Source organism: Tamandua tetradactyla, chromosome 1, assembly GCF_023851605.1.
Source record: "Tamandua tetradactyla isolate mTamTet1 chromosome 1, mTamTet1.pri, whole genome shotgun sequence".
NCBI classification, from domain to species: Eukaryota; Metazoa; Chordata; class Mammalia; order Pilosa; family Myrmecophagidae; genus Tamandua; species Tamandua tetradactyla.
Genome location: NC_135327.1, coordinates 160,356,882 through 160,371,256, shown reverse-complemented (window position 1 = coordinate 160,371,256; position 14,375 = coordinate 160,356,882). Strand labels below are relative to the sequence as shown.

Sequence of the window (14,375 nt, the reverse complement as noted above, 5' to 3'; positions counted from 1 at the left end):
TTGAAGCAGTTTTCACACAATAAAAGGAAAACTCCTTATGAGGCAACATTGCCCTTACACTCAAACTACCCATTTATTTTCTGTAGTGGAAATTAATGTGAAACTATCAATGAACTTAACCTTGTAATAAGTTCTGCTTTTATCTTTGCCAAATGTTTTGTGCTTCTCAGCAGCCAGTTCAAAAAATTCGAGGGCTTTCACTTTTCATTATGAAACCTTAATTATAGAGAAACTTCAGTATTTCCCTTCTGGATTGAACCCCTGACCACGAGACGTAATCAAGAACATTACTGCCTTTCCTTTCCATGTCTTCAAAGGCTGAATTGGAGTAAGCAGAAGAATTATTTTGAATAAATACAGTGTTGATATTAATGGAAACCAGAGATTTATTTTCATATGAGTGATGAAACCTCAATGAATGCACAGTATTATTAGCTCAAGATAATATTTGAAGTTAATCCATAATGTAAAGGAAAGCTTCTTTTGGTAGCTAGATAATCAGGCATATGATTAGAGATGAAAAACTGAAAAAGAAGTGTCAGAAATATGCCACCTGTAAAAACACCAAAATTCTTTTTCACATAGAAAATAAAACTGATATGCATGTGGCATTTATATATAATATATATAATGCATTTAATTATATTATAGTGTTGTGTACTATAAGGGCACTTTGTACCTGAAAAGCTGTCTATATTAATCTTATTAATATCAATATATAGCAACTTATAAAATATAAAATTGATATGTTCGTTTGGAAATATAACAGGCTAAGAGTTAAATGACCTGTGTTTCTAGAAAACATGCAATTTAAAGATAATTAAAATTTCTATAATGTAATATATTTCATTATGTCGAGAGTTTTACACATAGTTTGCCATTACTTCTTAAAGCGATTTTCTTTCTATAAAACACATTTCATAGAATAGAACTGGTTCTAAACATAAAACCATAAAGAAAGCCATGTTTTTTCCTAAAGTTAAAGCAAAAATTCCAGCGTGCTCTCAGGCTATTTAGATTTGATTATCATTCTCTCAGACAGGATGAGAGAAGGCATTGAAATGTCTCTTTATCACTTGTTACTGTTTTCTCAATAGTGAAAGAGTAAGAATTCTAGGAATTATCTTCTTCTGGAATAAATATTAAAATAACCTGAAATTCTTCCTTCAAAGAGGAAGAACATACTTAAACAAATATGAAATACTTAAACAAATCATACTTAAACAAATATGAAATAATGAAGTACAAGCAAAATCTCTACAGAATTATAGTTCATTTTTTTTGAAAATAATAAAACTGATTAACCTTAAGTATTATGATTTAAAATTATATACTTATCATGAACATATCCATACAAGAAATATGAATTTGTTTATCCATGTCATATAATTCTAGGAAGAGCACTTTGAAAATGAAGAAATTAATTTTCAGTATGGGAGTATTATTTTCAACTTCATATAGTACCTTTTATGTATTATGTGTCCAGCATTCAATGAAGAATATGTTTGAGCATTAAACTAAATAGTATTTGGAATCTGACCAGAGTTCTCAATGGTTTTCTTCCCGTGATAAAGAAAAAGAATTGCATTCAAATGGTTGACATCAATGAAAACCTTCATTTTATTTTTCTATGAACACTGATGAACTACTGAGAATTTGAGCACATCTTCATTTTACTATTTGTAGCTAATTGTTAGAAATTGTGTTTAGATGGCGTGGAGTCACAGATATTTACAGTAACAACTGCTGTTTCCTCAACACACTTATATATTAGTGCTGAATGGAAAATGGATAATGGATAAAAAATGGAGACAAAATTAATTGGGAGAAAGGTTTTTTTTTTTTTAAATCATATATATGATTCCCAAAGGCTTTGATAATTTATGACATGACTTTTTTTTTTTTTACTTTTTTATTGTATAACATAGCATATATTCAAAGCAGAGAAAGAAAAAAAGCAATCATTTTCAAAACACTCCTCTGTAAGTAGTTACAGAATAGATCCCAGAGTTTGTTATGGGCTACCACATGATCCTCTGAGATGTTTCCTTCTAGCTGCTCCAGAATATAGGAGGCTAGAAGGAATAAATTTTTTTATCATCATAAACGGCTTATTTTTCTTTTTCCTGAAAAATAACATATGCACAAAAAAGCAATAAATTTCAAAGCACAGCACCATGATTAGTTGTAGAACATATTTCAGAGTCTGGTATGGGTTACAATTCCTCAATTTTAGGTGTTTGCTTCTAGCTGTTCTAAGACACTGGAGACTAAAAGAGATACCAATTTAATGATTCAGCAATCATACTCATTTGTTAAATCCTATCTTCTCTGTATAACTCCATCATCACCTTTAATATTTCTATCCTTCTCTTTAGGGGTGTGTAGGCTATGGCCATTCTAATTTTTCACATTGGTAGGGTCTGTCAGTAATATGGGAGATGGGACTATCTGATATTCTGGAGAGGCTGGGCCCTCTAGGTTTCAGGATTTATCTGGTCCAGGGGCCCATCTGGAGATTGTAGGTTTCTGGAAAGTTACTGGCAAGTCTAGTGCATAGAACCCTTGTGGAATCTTATATATTGCCTTAGGTGTTCTTTAGGATTGGCTGGAATGGTCCTGGTTGGGGTTTGGCAAGTTACAATAGGTAACAATGTCTAACTGATGCTTGCTTAAGAGCAACCTCCAGAGTAGCCTCTCAACACTACTTGAACTCTCTTAGCCACTGATACTTTATTAGTTATACTTCTTTTTCTTCTTTTGGTCAGGATGGAATTGTTGATCCCACAGTGCCAGGGCTAGACTCATCTCTGGGAGTCATCTCCCAGGTTGCCAGGGAGACCCTCATCCCTGGATGTCATGTTCCACATGGGGGAAGGGCAATGATTTCACTTTCAGAGTAGAGCTTAGAGAGAGTGAGGCCCCACCTGAGCAACAAAAGAGGTCCTCCAGGAATAGTTCTTAGGCATACCTATAAGTAGGCTAATGTTCTCTGCTACATATGTAAGCTTCACAAGAGCAAGCCTCAAGATCAAGGGCTTGGCCTATTGATTTGAGTGTCCCTAAAGTTTGACACAATATCAGGGGATTCCTTGATGATCGAGTTTAATAGTTCCATATTTTTTCTCCCATTCCTCAAGGTACTTTGCCAATACTTTTTGATTATCTGCTTAATATACTCAAGGGTGTATCCAGGCATCAAGTTTAATAGTTCCATATTTTTTCTCCCATTCCACAAGGGACTTTGCCAATACTTTTTGATTATCTGCTTAATATACTCAAGGGTGCATGCAGGCATTACATTAAGTTATACAGGATTAAAAAACCTCATTCTTATTCTGGGCTCCCTGTGTTTCAATTGTTCAAATGAACTATACAGATAGGTTGAGTTAGATTATGTTGGTTCCAGACCAAGTAAATCTTTCTTTCTTTGGTGTCAAAGAGCATGTGTGGTTCTAACATATAGACATTGTCTTCCTTACCCCTGTGTTCTGAATTACTTTAACTTCAATCTCCGTATATAGAAAAAGTGCTTGAATAATTTCAATGTTTTTAAATTTATAAAGACCTGTTTTATGTCCCAGCATATGATCTCTCCTGGAGAATGTTCCATAAGCACATAAGTACTAGAGAAGAATATATATCCTGGTGTTTTGGTGTGCAATGTCCTATATACATCTGTTAGGTTTAATTCATTTATCAAGTTGTTTAACTTCTGCATTTCCTTGTTCATGTTCTCTCTGGTTATTCTATCTATAGGGGACAGTTGTGCATTGAAATCTCCTACTGTTATTGTTGAGATATCTATCGCTCCCTTCAGTTTTGCCAATGTCTGTCTCATGTACTTTGGAGCTCTTTGATTGGGAGCATAAACATTTATGATTGTTATTTCTTCTTGGTGAATTGTCTCTTTAATCAATATATAATATCCTTTTTCTCTTATGATGTCTTTACATTTAAAGTCTTTTTTGTTCGATATTAGTATAGCTACTCCTGCTTTCTTTTGGTTACAACTTGTGTGGGAAATGTTTCTCCATCCTTTCATTTTCAATCTGCTTGTATTCTTGTGTCTAAAATGGGTCTTTTGTAAGCAGAATATAGCTGGATTATTACCTAATCCATTCTGCCAATCTATATCTTTTAACTGGTAAATTTAGTTCTTTAACATTCAAAGTTATTACTGAAAGGTGTTTCTTGAATCTGTCACCTTATCTTTTTTATTTTATTTGTCATATCTATATATTTTTTCCCTTTTTCTCTTTTTATCCTTTAAGTTACCTTTACTGGTACTCTTCAATTCTGTGCCCTCCTCCAAAACTTCCTCTCCTATTTTTCCTAACTGGCAGAACTCCCTTTAGTGTTTCTTGTAGTGCAGGTCTCTTGTTGACAGATTCTTTCAGGATTTGTTTGTCTGCGAAACTTTTAAACTCTCCCTAAGTTTTGAAGGACACTTTGGCTGGGTACAGAATTCTTGACTGGAAGTCTTTCTCTTTCAGGACCTTAACATCACTGCTTTCTTGCCTCCATGGTGCCAGTTGAATAGTTTGAACTTAGTCTTATGTGGTTTCCCTCGTATGTAGTAGATTGTTTTCCTCTTGCCACTTTCAGAATTTTCTATTTCTCTTCAACATTTGACAGACTGATTAACATGTGTCTTGGGGACGGCCTATTTGGATTTATTCTATTTGGAGTTCATTGACCTTCTTTGACTTGTATATTTATATAGTTTATAAGGGTTGGGAAGTTTCCCCCCATTACATCCTCAACTACTCTTCCTAGCCCTTTACTCCTCTCTTCTCCTTCTGGGACACTGATGATTCTTATATTTGTGTGCTTTGTTTTGTCCATCATTTCCCTGAGATCCAATTCAAATATTTCCACCTTGGTTTGCCATTTGCTGTTTTGAGTGTTTGAAATCAGTTGTCCTGTCCTCTAGTTCGCTTATTCTTTCTTCCTCTTCTTCAAATCTGCTGTTGTGTGTCTCTCGTATAGTATTTGGTCAACAGTATCTTTAATCTCTGTGATATCTGCTAGTTTTCTATTTATTCTTCAAATTCCTCTTTATGTTCTTCTAGTGTCTTCTTGATCTCCTTTATGTCATTAGCCATCCCACTTATCTTATTTAGTAGAATTATATGAACATCTTTGGTTAGTTGTTTAACCATCTGTCTCCTCTGGTGTTTTAATTTGGTTGTTAGGCTGGGCTATATCTGTCTACATTGTGATATGCTTAAGTGATCTTCTATTGTTTTTTCCTCATGTAAATATCTTGATTGATTTACTTTGTAAGTTGATTCCCTTCAGTAGTCTGAAGACTTGTGTTTGTGGGATGGATGTGTAACAGGATGCAGGCCATAAGGTGGTGTACAACAGTGCAGTGATGCATTGCAGTGCACGTAGAGGAACAGGTTGGGGATGCCATGCTGGTGCCTGTGAACGTGGGCGCCCAGTAGCTGGGAAGGATGTGGCTTGCTGTGCAGGTGCACAAGCCTAGGGTGCAAAGCCCTTCCTGTGCATGTGCAGACCTTTGCTAGTGGATTGGGTTATGTCTGCATGGACAGGAGGCAGATGTGACTAGGCTGCACAGATCAGTGCTTTTCAGAACTAGAGAGCATGACTGGGGGTCCTGCGCATGCATGAGTCTAGGAGTGCCATAAACTGGTGTACCTGTGTGGAAAGCTCAAGGCAGATGGCTTAGGGCTGTGCGACTGTATGAGCTGGGTGCGAGTGTAGCCTGGGTACAGAGGTAAGTGCCAGCAGCCTTTATGCGTTGGTGACCACCTGCAGGGAGCAGGGAGGGGGAGGTAGTGCTCAGGAGGGGTGCAGGAGAGATGGGTTTGTCTGCACTTGGGGTGGGGGTATGGGGTGGGTATGTGTATGAGGGGTTGGTGGGGCAGAGGGGGGACGGGGTTCAGGAGTGTGGGGTGTGAGGTGAGTTGTGGGTCGTGGGGCTCCGCTGGTGAAGACAGAGCTTTCCATCTTGCAGCTTGGCTTACTTTTTAGTTCCCATCTCCCTGTCCTGCACTCCTGAGTGCGCCGGACTTCCGCGTTAGGCTCCGGTTCTCTGCTTCTCACTTTCTCACCTTTGGCAACCAGGGCTGCCCTATGTGGTGCAGGAGACTCTCCCAGGTCAGTTACAGTCCAGAATCATTGTCTCAGTCACTTTCCCTCCCTTCTCTAACTTTTCCTGGGGTAGGGCTGAACTCGATCTGCCGTAATCTGCCATTATCCGGAATTCTGCCATCTTCCCGGAACTGTGATTTTTTCATACATCAAAGCCCTTTACTAGGGTCTGGGAATTGTAAAGGAAAGGGGAGATAGAGATGTGGAACTGAATTTTTATCTATGTGTTGTCACATTTATCTATGCTATGGTTGTTTTAAAGGGAAATGTATTAATGTGTATGAAAAACTTGCAATTTTCTAGATACCACCTTACTTTAGATAAATTTGAACTTGTCTTATAATAGGGTGAAGAGAAGGGATATAATCACTAAGTTATGAAATTGAAAACTGCATGCTTTTTAATGTTTACTTTTATTAGAGAATTGGCAGGTTTATAGAAAAATCAAACAGAATTTTTGATCTCCTGCAACACAGTTTCCTCCATTGTTAACACTTTCCATTAGTTTGGTGGCTTTGTTACAATTGATGAAGTAATAGTTTTATCATTATACTGTGGTCCATGGTTTACTTTAGGGGTCACTGCGCTATACAGTCCTATGGGTTTTTTCAAAGATTATTCTGGTAAACAATTTAAATTTCCCCTGTTAACCACGTTCAAGTATATATTCAATAGTATCAATTACTTTCATAATATTGTGCTATCATGACCACCATCCATAAAACTTTTCCATCCCCCAAAGAGAAATACAGTACAATTAAGAATAAACTTATTCTCTACCTTCAGCTTGGTCCCTAGTAAACTGTATTCTAGTTTCTGATTCTGTGAATTTGTTTATTCTAATTATTTCATATCGATGAGATCATTCAATATTTGTTATTTAAACAGCATTTCTAAAATATTGCATTTTTCTTAAACTGTTTACCTTGTTTATGTTTAACATTTTTGTGCTGTCAGCACAATGTTTTTAAATGAACTGCAAAGTGCCTGAAACTTAGTCTGTTCTTTAAGTCATCAGAAGCAAATTTAAAATTAGATAACCCAACAGATGAGATTAAAATGGAAAGACCTGAGAGGTGATTAGAATTTTTTTAAAGCAAGAGAAAATAATAAATTTATGTTTTGAAATTGCCCAATGCTTTCAAATAATAAATGACATTAGTGAAAACGAATCAGTAATGGTGATGTCAGTTCTGAGAAAATTTCCGAAAATACATAGGTAAAGTAAAATAAGGAAAAAAGAGTTGAAAATAGGAAATATAATACTTAAAAATAAGGGACTATTTGCACCTTCATACAAGTTTCTTTGAATCTCCATTTCCTGTCTCTAGTTGTTATCCTGGGTTTATTATACACCTGTTCATGTTCACTAATAAGAACAGTATTTCTCTAGTAATCAAGCATTACTTTGCAATTAAAATAAGTCTACTCCATTTTAAATATTCACTTCTATCTAAATATTCAGTGCTTTCTTCCTCACTTATCTAGGACTTCAATTGTAGCCAAATAAACCATCACTAGTGGATCACTTACTAGGCTAGTAAGACTAGTGTTTTCCTTAACTCTGTTTTTTCCTCTCCTCCTCCCCACCTTGCTGAGTATACTTCGTTCTCCAGGAAAAAAGCAAGGTGAAAAGAGATAGAGAAAATAGACTGAATCTGTTTTCTTTTCTGCGTGTTTTTTTCTCTTCCTGGTATGCATTCCTATTTTTGCTCTCTCATGGAGAACAAGTGTGTTTTCTTCTGGAGGCTCTCTAGGACCTTCCCCATTGAAAGTTATTGATATGGGAGACACCCCAGGCTGTGACTTCCTCCTAAACACACCCCTCCAGATCTCAATTTCCAAATTATATGCTAACAGCTTTTTGCTATGAGGAAACATTGACTGGTGACCAGCCATTCTGCACAGGGCATTGTCAAAAGTGCTCAAGCTCAGCTACTTTCAGTGGCATCCGAATAGTCCATGGAACAGACATATTCCCTTGCCAAGCTAAAAGGATAGTGCACTTCTCCATCCTTGTCTCCTTCTCTATCCTCTATATTATCCAGTTTTCCATGAATATATGTTAGGTTCTTTCCAGAATTCTAAGACACTTAACAACCATGTCCACCCTGAAGTGGCTCTGTAGGTGTGATGACTTAAATTTTGTGGGCTTGCTCAAAATCCACAAACAATTTCTAAGAAGTCCTCTTGACTTGGATTGGAAAGAAAACATTCATTCATTCATGTAAGGGGAGGAGAAGGGAAAGATAAAGAGAAAAAGAAAAAGAAAAGACAGAATAATACTCCCACTATGATTAATATCCTCACTTCAATGTGGGAAATTGAATCTAACTAAATAAGCTAAAATATTTTGAGGTTTTATTAATATCTACTATGCATTGCCTAGTACAGTATTTTTCCCACTGAATTAGTACCTCAAATTCATATGATGTTTCCTAGTTTACAAGGTATACTCAAACACACGCAGCTTCATGAAACGTCACAAAAAAATTGGGGGAAGACATTTTTTTATTCAAATTTACAAGGGAGAAAACTAGGGATCAGAAAAGTCAGAAGATAGGTCTTCCAAATTTATATCTGGTGTTGTTTCCAATTGCCATTATACCCCCTGTTTCCAATAGTCCAAACTGTTATAAATTTCACTTATGCAATTTAAAGCAATTAATTATTGCATTCATCATTGAACACTGAGCTTACATAAAGCTGAAATGGGTATTCTGTGACTCAGGCCATGGAATAAAATATAAGCTTTTATAGATACAGAATAAAAAGAGTGAAATATACCCCTACTTAATAAACAAGAAAGTTGAGGAAGCTGTATATATTATGCAAGAAAAGTTTTATTAATACAATTCATTAGATGAATTTGAGCAAAAAGTTTCAAGGAAATGGATATACCCTATGCATATACACACATTTATAATTATGTATTGCATATAATTATTTTGTTAATATTTTTAAATTGATATTTTACTGATAGTTTTTTATATGTCAAAACTACATTTGGAAATACTGAACTTATTCTAATTAAAAAATGCATTCTTCATTTTAAAAAAAAATCACCAGACTCTGTTTTGGCCAGTTGTGCATATCGCCCCTCATTAATTACATTTAAAAGGAATCACAGATATATTTACTAAGTTAGTGCTCCAACCAGAAATTCCACAGCATATTGTAAATTCTCAAATAACTGATATGATTTATTTAGAACCATTTATTTTGTAACAGTTTTAATGAGTTGCACTTAGAATTTGTATTATTTGGTAATGTCTTTGTAGCTGTTTCTCAGCATATTAGATAAGGAAACATTTGAAAGAAGTATCTACTCTCTAATAGGAAAAAATCAAATAAGCTCTGTTTTCTTAGGCTATCTGTATGTTTTATTTTTGCTTTTATTTTCCTAAAGGAAAAGATTAGTTAGCCAAATATCATTCAAATATTTATCTATTAATTACATAAATTTATATGCTTTAGATACATTTTCTCAAGCATGAATATTCATCTAATAGTTCTTGATCTCCTGTCTGACTGGTTTCTGAACTAGATGCCAGAATAGGAATCTTTCTTGTGCTCTCCTCCTAGATTTCCCAGTTGACAATAGCAACCTTGTCTTTATCTCATGAACAATAAAATAGCAAAAGTTTCAAGTAAAATCAGAATATTATGAAGAGACGTTTTTAGTGAAATTAGCAACCATTAAAGTGATGAATTTTGGGAAGTCTGTGTTTGCGTGTATGTGTTTGTGTGTGTGTGTGTGTGTGTGTGTGTGTGTGTGTGTTCTGGGAAATGCAATGGAAGTGCTCAAAGTGCTAATGAAATTTACATTCTTCCTGCTTTTCCTGAGAATGCATCTGAAACAAGAAGGTCATTTAAATTCTTTGACTTTCTCAACCCAGACTCCTGTATTTTTTCAGAACATTTCTTATTTAGCTACCATCCCTGTAGCTAGAAAACTGCCTTAAAGTACAGTCTTTCTGGTTCACAAGCCTAGGATAATTCTCCAAATATAAAATGTAATGCAAGTTGTTTACTCTAAACATAAAGATATTGAAACTCCATTCACCCCAAAAGAAATTGGACTTCAGAGCATTTGAAGGTAAGCATCACAGTTTCAACTGCAGCTATCAGCTCTCTGGAATGGATACAGTTGTGATGAGAATATCAAAAATAGTCGATTCTCACATTTTCTGTTGGCCTTCAATAATGTCTACTCAACAAAGACTTCTGTTTAGTGGAAAAGTTGATCATTTGAATTTATTAATTTTCCAAATAAGCACATCATTGTCCTAAGTCCCCGAAGAAGGTGAAAGAGTATTATTTGATGTAATAAGAAGAGAGCAAAACATTTTTATGACTTTAACAAAATCATTGAGAATGCATATATTGATTATATATTTCTGAGAACCATATTTTATGGTCATTTACTACTGAAGTGAAGAATAAGGCATAAGTAAATGAGGTTATTTCTAGATTATTGTAAACCATCGCTCCTTAGAAGTTCCAGTGACTAAAGAAATTAACCACCAACAAAGCAATCAAACTTACATTTCAAAACATTCTTGCTACTTTATTTCTTTGTCAGTTATATCACTCTAGGTGCTAGTGGCAGAACATCAAACAAACAAACAAAACAGCTAAAGCCACAACAGAATTCATTTTCTTGTTTACTTGAGAATTTTAGAAGTAATGCCTGTTCAAGTAGGATTGAGTTATTTGCTCAAGTAATGTGCTTGAGTTCAATTAGCTTCTTTCTAGATACTAAATAATAGCTTTCATTTTATAGGACTTCATACAACCAGTGAAACCAATAGGATCTTTCTTTTCTTTTCTGTAAGCTCTGATAGATGGCTTCAGACTAATTCTAATTGGAGAAACATAGGTCACATATCTTTGCGAAACTTTACTAGAAGAATGCAAAAGTCAGGTTAGCCCAGGTCTGTATTAATGCCCCACCTATAAAGACACCTTTCAGGAATTTTGTGGACTGAAAGTGGAAGAAATTTAGAGGCAGATCAACAAATGAAACATTGGATTCATTCAGCATAAGAAGGATTTGTGTATTTGGGACAGAAAAATGAAATGAACAACAACAAAATAATAATTACTTAGACCCAAATTTTGGCTGGCTACATTCATATATTCCATCAGTATATAAACTCAGCTTTTAATTCCCCAAAAAGGACATATTATAATCTCATCTGGTTATGACATCCAGTTTTAAATACAGGAAAATTGGGTGATAGCCTGGATGTCCTTGAGGTCTGTAATTTATAGCTACATCATATATTTATTCAGTTACAACATATAATGAGCAACAAGAAAGAGAAAAAAAAGATAAATTGATAATCTGAAAGAGAAGATCGAAAACATCATATTGCTATAATGATTTTATGGCATATATATATCTTACGATATAAAAGAGCAGGGACTCCCTATTCTGTCAATGATCTAAGCTTTTTGTATTGTTTTGTTTTAGATCACTTGGCATTCTCCATTTGTGCTCTTTTGTAATAAGATCCTTAACTATCATGGAAACATCTGAGATAAACATGCAGAAGGCCTTCTATTTTGAAGTTTATAATCTTTAGCACCTAGCTCTTGTTTGTGCTGGTTTGAAAGGATTTATGCACCCTAGAAAAGCCATGTTTTAATCCTAATCAATCTCATGGGAGCAACGGTTTCTTCTAATCCCTATTCAGTACTGTATGTCAGAAACTTTAATTAGATTATCTCCATGGAGCTGTAACTCAATCAAGTGTGGGTGTTAAACTTGATTAGGTGGAGATGTGTCTCTACCCGTTCCACCTGGGACTTGATTAGTTTTCTGGAATCCTATAAAAGAAGTATTTTGAGGAATGATGGCAGAATGACAAGAGAGAAAGCCACGAGATTCTGAGCAAGCAGAGAATGAAGAACCACAAAGCAGAGAGTCTACCAGCCAGGGACTTTTGGAGATGAGGAAGGAAAATGCCTCCTAGGGGGCTGGTAAGGGAGCTAGCAGATGATGCTGTGTTCACCATGTGCCTTTCTACTTGAGAGAGACCCTGAACTTCATCAGCCTTCTTGAATCAAGGTATCTTTCCCTGGATGCCTTAGATTAAACATTTCTATAGATTTGCTTTAATTGGGACATTTTCATGGCCTTAAAACTGTAAATTTTTAACTTATTAAATTCCCCCTTTTAAATATTGCATTCTAGCAGCTTGTGAACTAGAATAACACGGTTTAGGCAAGCAGGAAAGGAACAGGGTTTTGTTATTACAAACATTTTGCAGACAAGACTAAAAAGTAGTACTTTCTGAAACTTTTGTCAAAAATGTAACTTTAAAAATTTTTGACTTCCAATTTAAGAGTCAGCATGTAAAAAACAGGGAGGTTCTCTTTTCCATTCTCACAATAAAAATAAGTTAAGAAACTGAAAGCCAAAATCTTTCCTTAGATTCATCAGAGAACTGAGGTCACAGGGGAAACCACTGAAAATTGAAAAGACAGGCAGATACAGAGAAGCACAGCTTGCTGAGAGCAAAAACCATTGCTAGATCCAGCACTGGGTAGGAATTCTTCAAAGAGTAACTGACTAATTGCTGGAGACTGACCATGGGCTAACTTGAGAGATTAAAACTTCTGGAGGCCCAGGTTTCTGGAATTTTCACACTTCCATGAGTTCTACCACTAGAGATCCCAACCGGTCCCCACAATGAAGATCTGAGGAAAAAACCCTCGTGATTCCAACAGGGGGAAGGGAAAAGTAACCACACTGAAACATGAACAGAGATTCTGTTCTTACTGAATGCCTGCCCTCACCCTTGGCAAAAAACGATTTTGCCAAAGCCTAAATGACAGGAACTTTGTGAGAGTATAACAATGTGAGGAAGAGGAACACCAACTCCAGGCTCCCCTAGTCTTCCCGCTTCACTTAAGGGGTGGAATAAAAAGCTGAGAAGCATTTGTGAAGGTCACAGTTCAAGGGTACACATTCAGTAAGTGACTGAAACCAAAGCATAGGATAATAGAATGCTTGCCGTCTTCTTCCCCACCAGTAGGGCGCAAGGGATTACAGCTGAAAAGAAAAAGGTTCAGAACTTCTTTAAGAAAGAGACTCTAAGAAAGCCTAAAGACAACAGTTGAGACAAAACAAGGACACTAAGAGAAACTTTGGCCTCTGACACCTATAGGTACAGAAAACAATATTCACAGCTACTTCCTAACCAGACAGACGTAAAATCTTACATAAAGATTTATTTACCCCATTTCCTTTTATCCAATACAGCATATCAGAAGAGAGGGAGCAAGCATCAGAATCAGAATCTTATTTAGTAGAGATTTTAAATTATCAGATATATAATTAAAAATAACTATTACTGGTATGCCAAGGGCTCTAATGGAAAAATTGGACAGCATGCAAGAACAGTAATGTAGTGTAAACAGAGAAATTGAAACTCTAGGAAAGAATCAAAAGAAAATTCTGTAAATCAAAAACATTGTAACAAAAATGAAAAATGCTTTTGATGGGCTCATCAGTAGACAGGACCCAACTGAGCAAAAAAATAGTGAGCTTGAAGATATGTCCATGGAAACTTCCCAAACTGAAAAGCAAAGAGAAACAAGACTGAAAAAGGAGAATAAATTATTCAACAGCTGATGGACAATTTAAAAAGTTGTAAAAATATGCAAAATAGGAATACAGAAGGAGAAGAAAGAGAGACGGGAGAAGGAGAAATATTTGAAATAAAAATGGCTGAGAATTTTACAAAATTATTGACAGACACAAAACGCCAAATCCAGAGACCTCAAAGAACACAAAGTAGGATATACACCTAAAAGTCTACAACTCAGCATATTATATTCAAACTGTAGAAAATCAAAGGCAAAAAAGAAAATTTGAAAAAACCAAAGGGTAAAAATAATTTTCCTACACAGGAAAAAGTATGAAAATTACATGAGACTGCTACTCAGAGACAATGCAAACAAAAAAACAGATAATTCAGTAGGCCCATATATATTAAATAAATTAGGTAAACAATTAATGCTCTCTCAATACAGAAAAACACTAAGCCAAGACATTTACTACTTGGTGAATTCTACCAAATATTTAGAGAAGAAATTATTTCAAATTTTCCAGTCTTTTCTGGAAAGTAGAAACAGAGGGAACACACCTTAGTTCATTCTATGTAGCCAGAATTACCCTAACACCAAAACAGATGAAGACATTACAAGCCAGGAAAATTACAGACCAATATTTCTGGTGA

At 35.4% G+C, this 14,375-nt stretch overlaps 1 pseudogene; it reads right to left on the bottom strand.

Moving 5' to 3' along the window:
- Nucleotides 1-6,244, bottom strand: part of LOC143681559 (vasculin-like protein 1 pseudogene) — a 45,995-nt pseudogene extending 39,751 nt beyond the window's left edge.
- Between the last annotated feature and the right edge of the window lie 8,131 nt (nucleotides 6,245-14,375).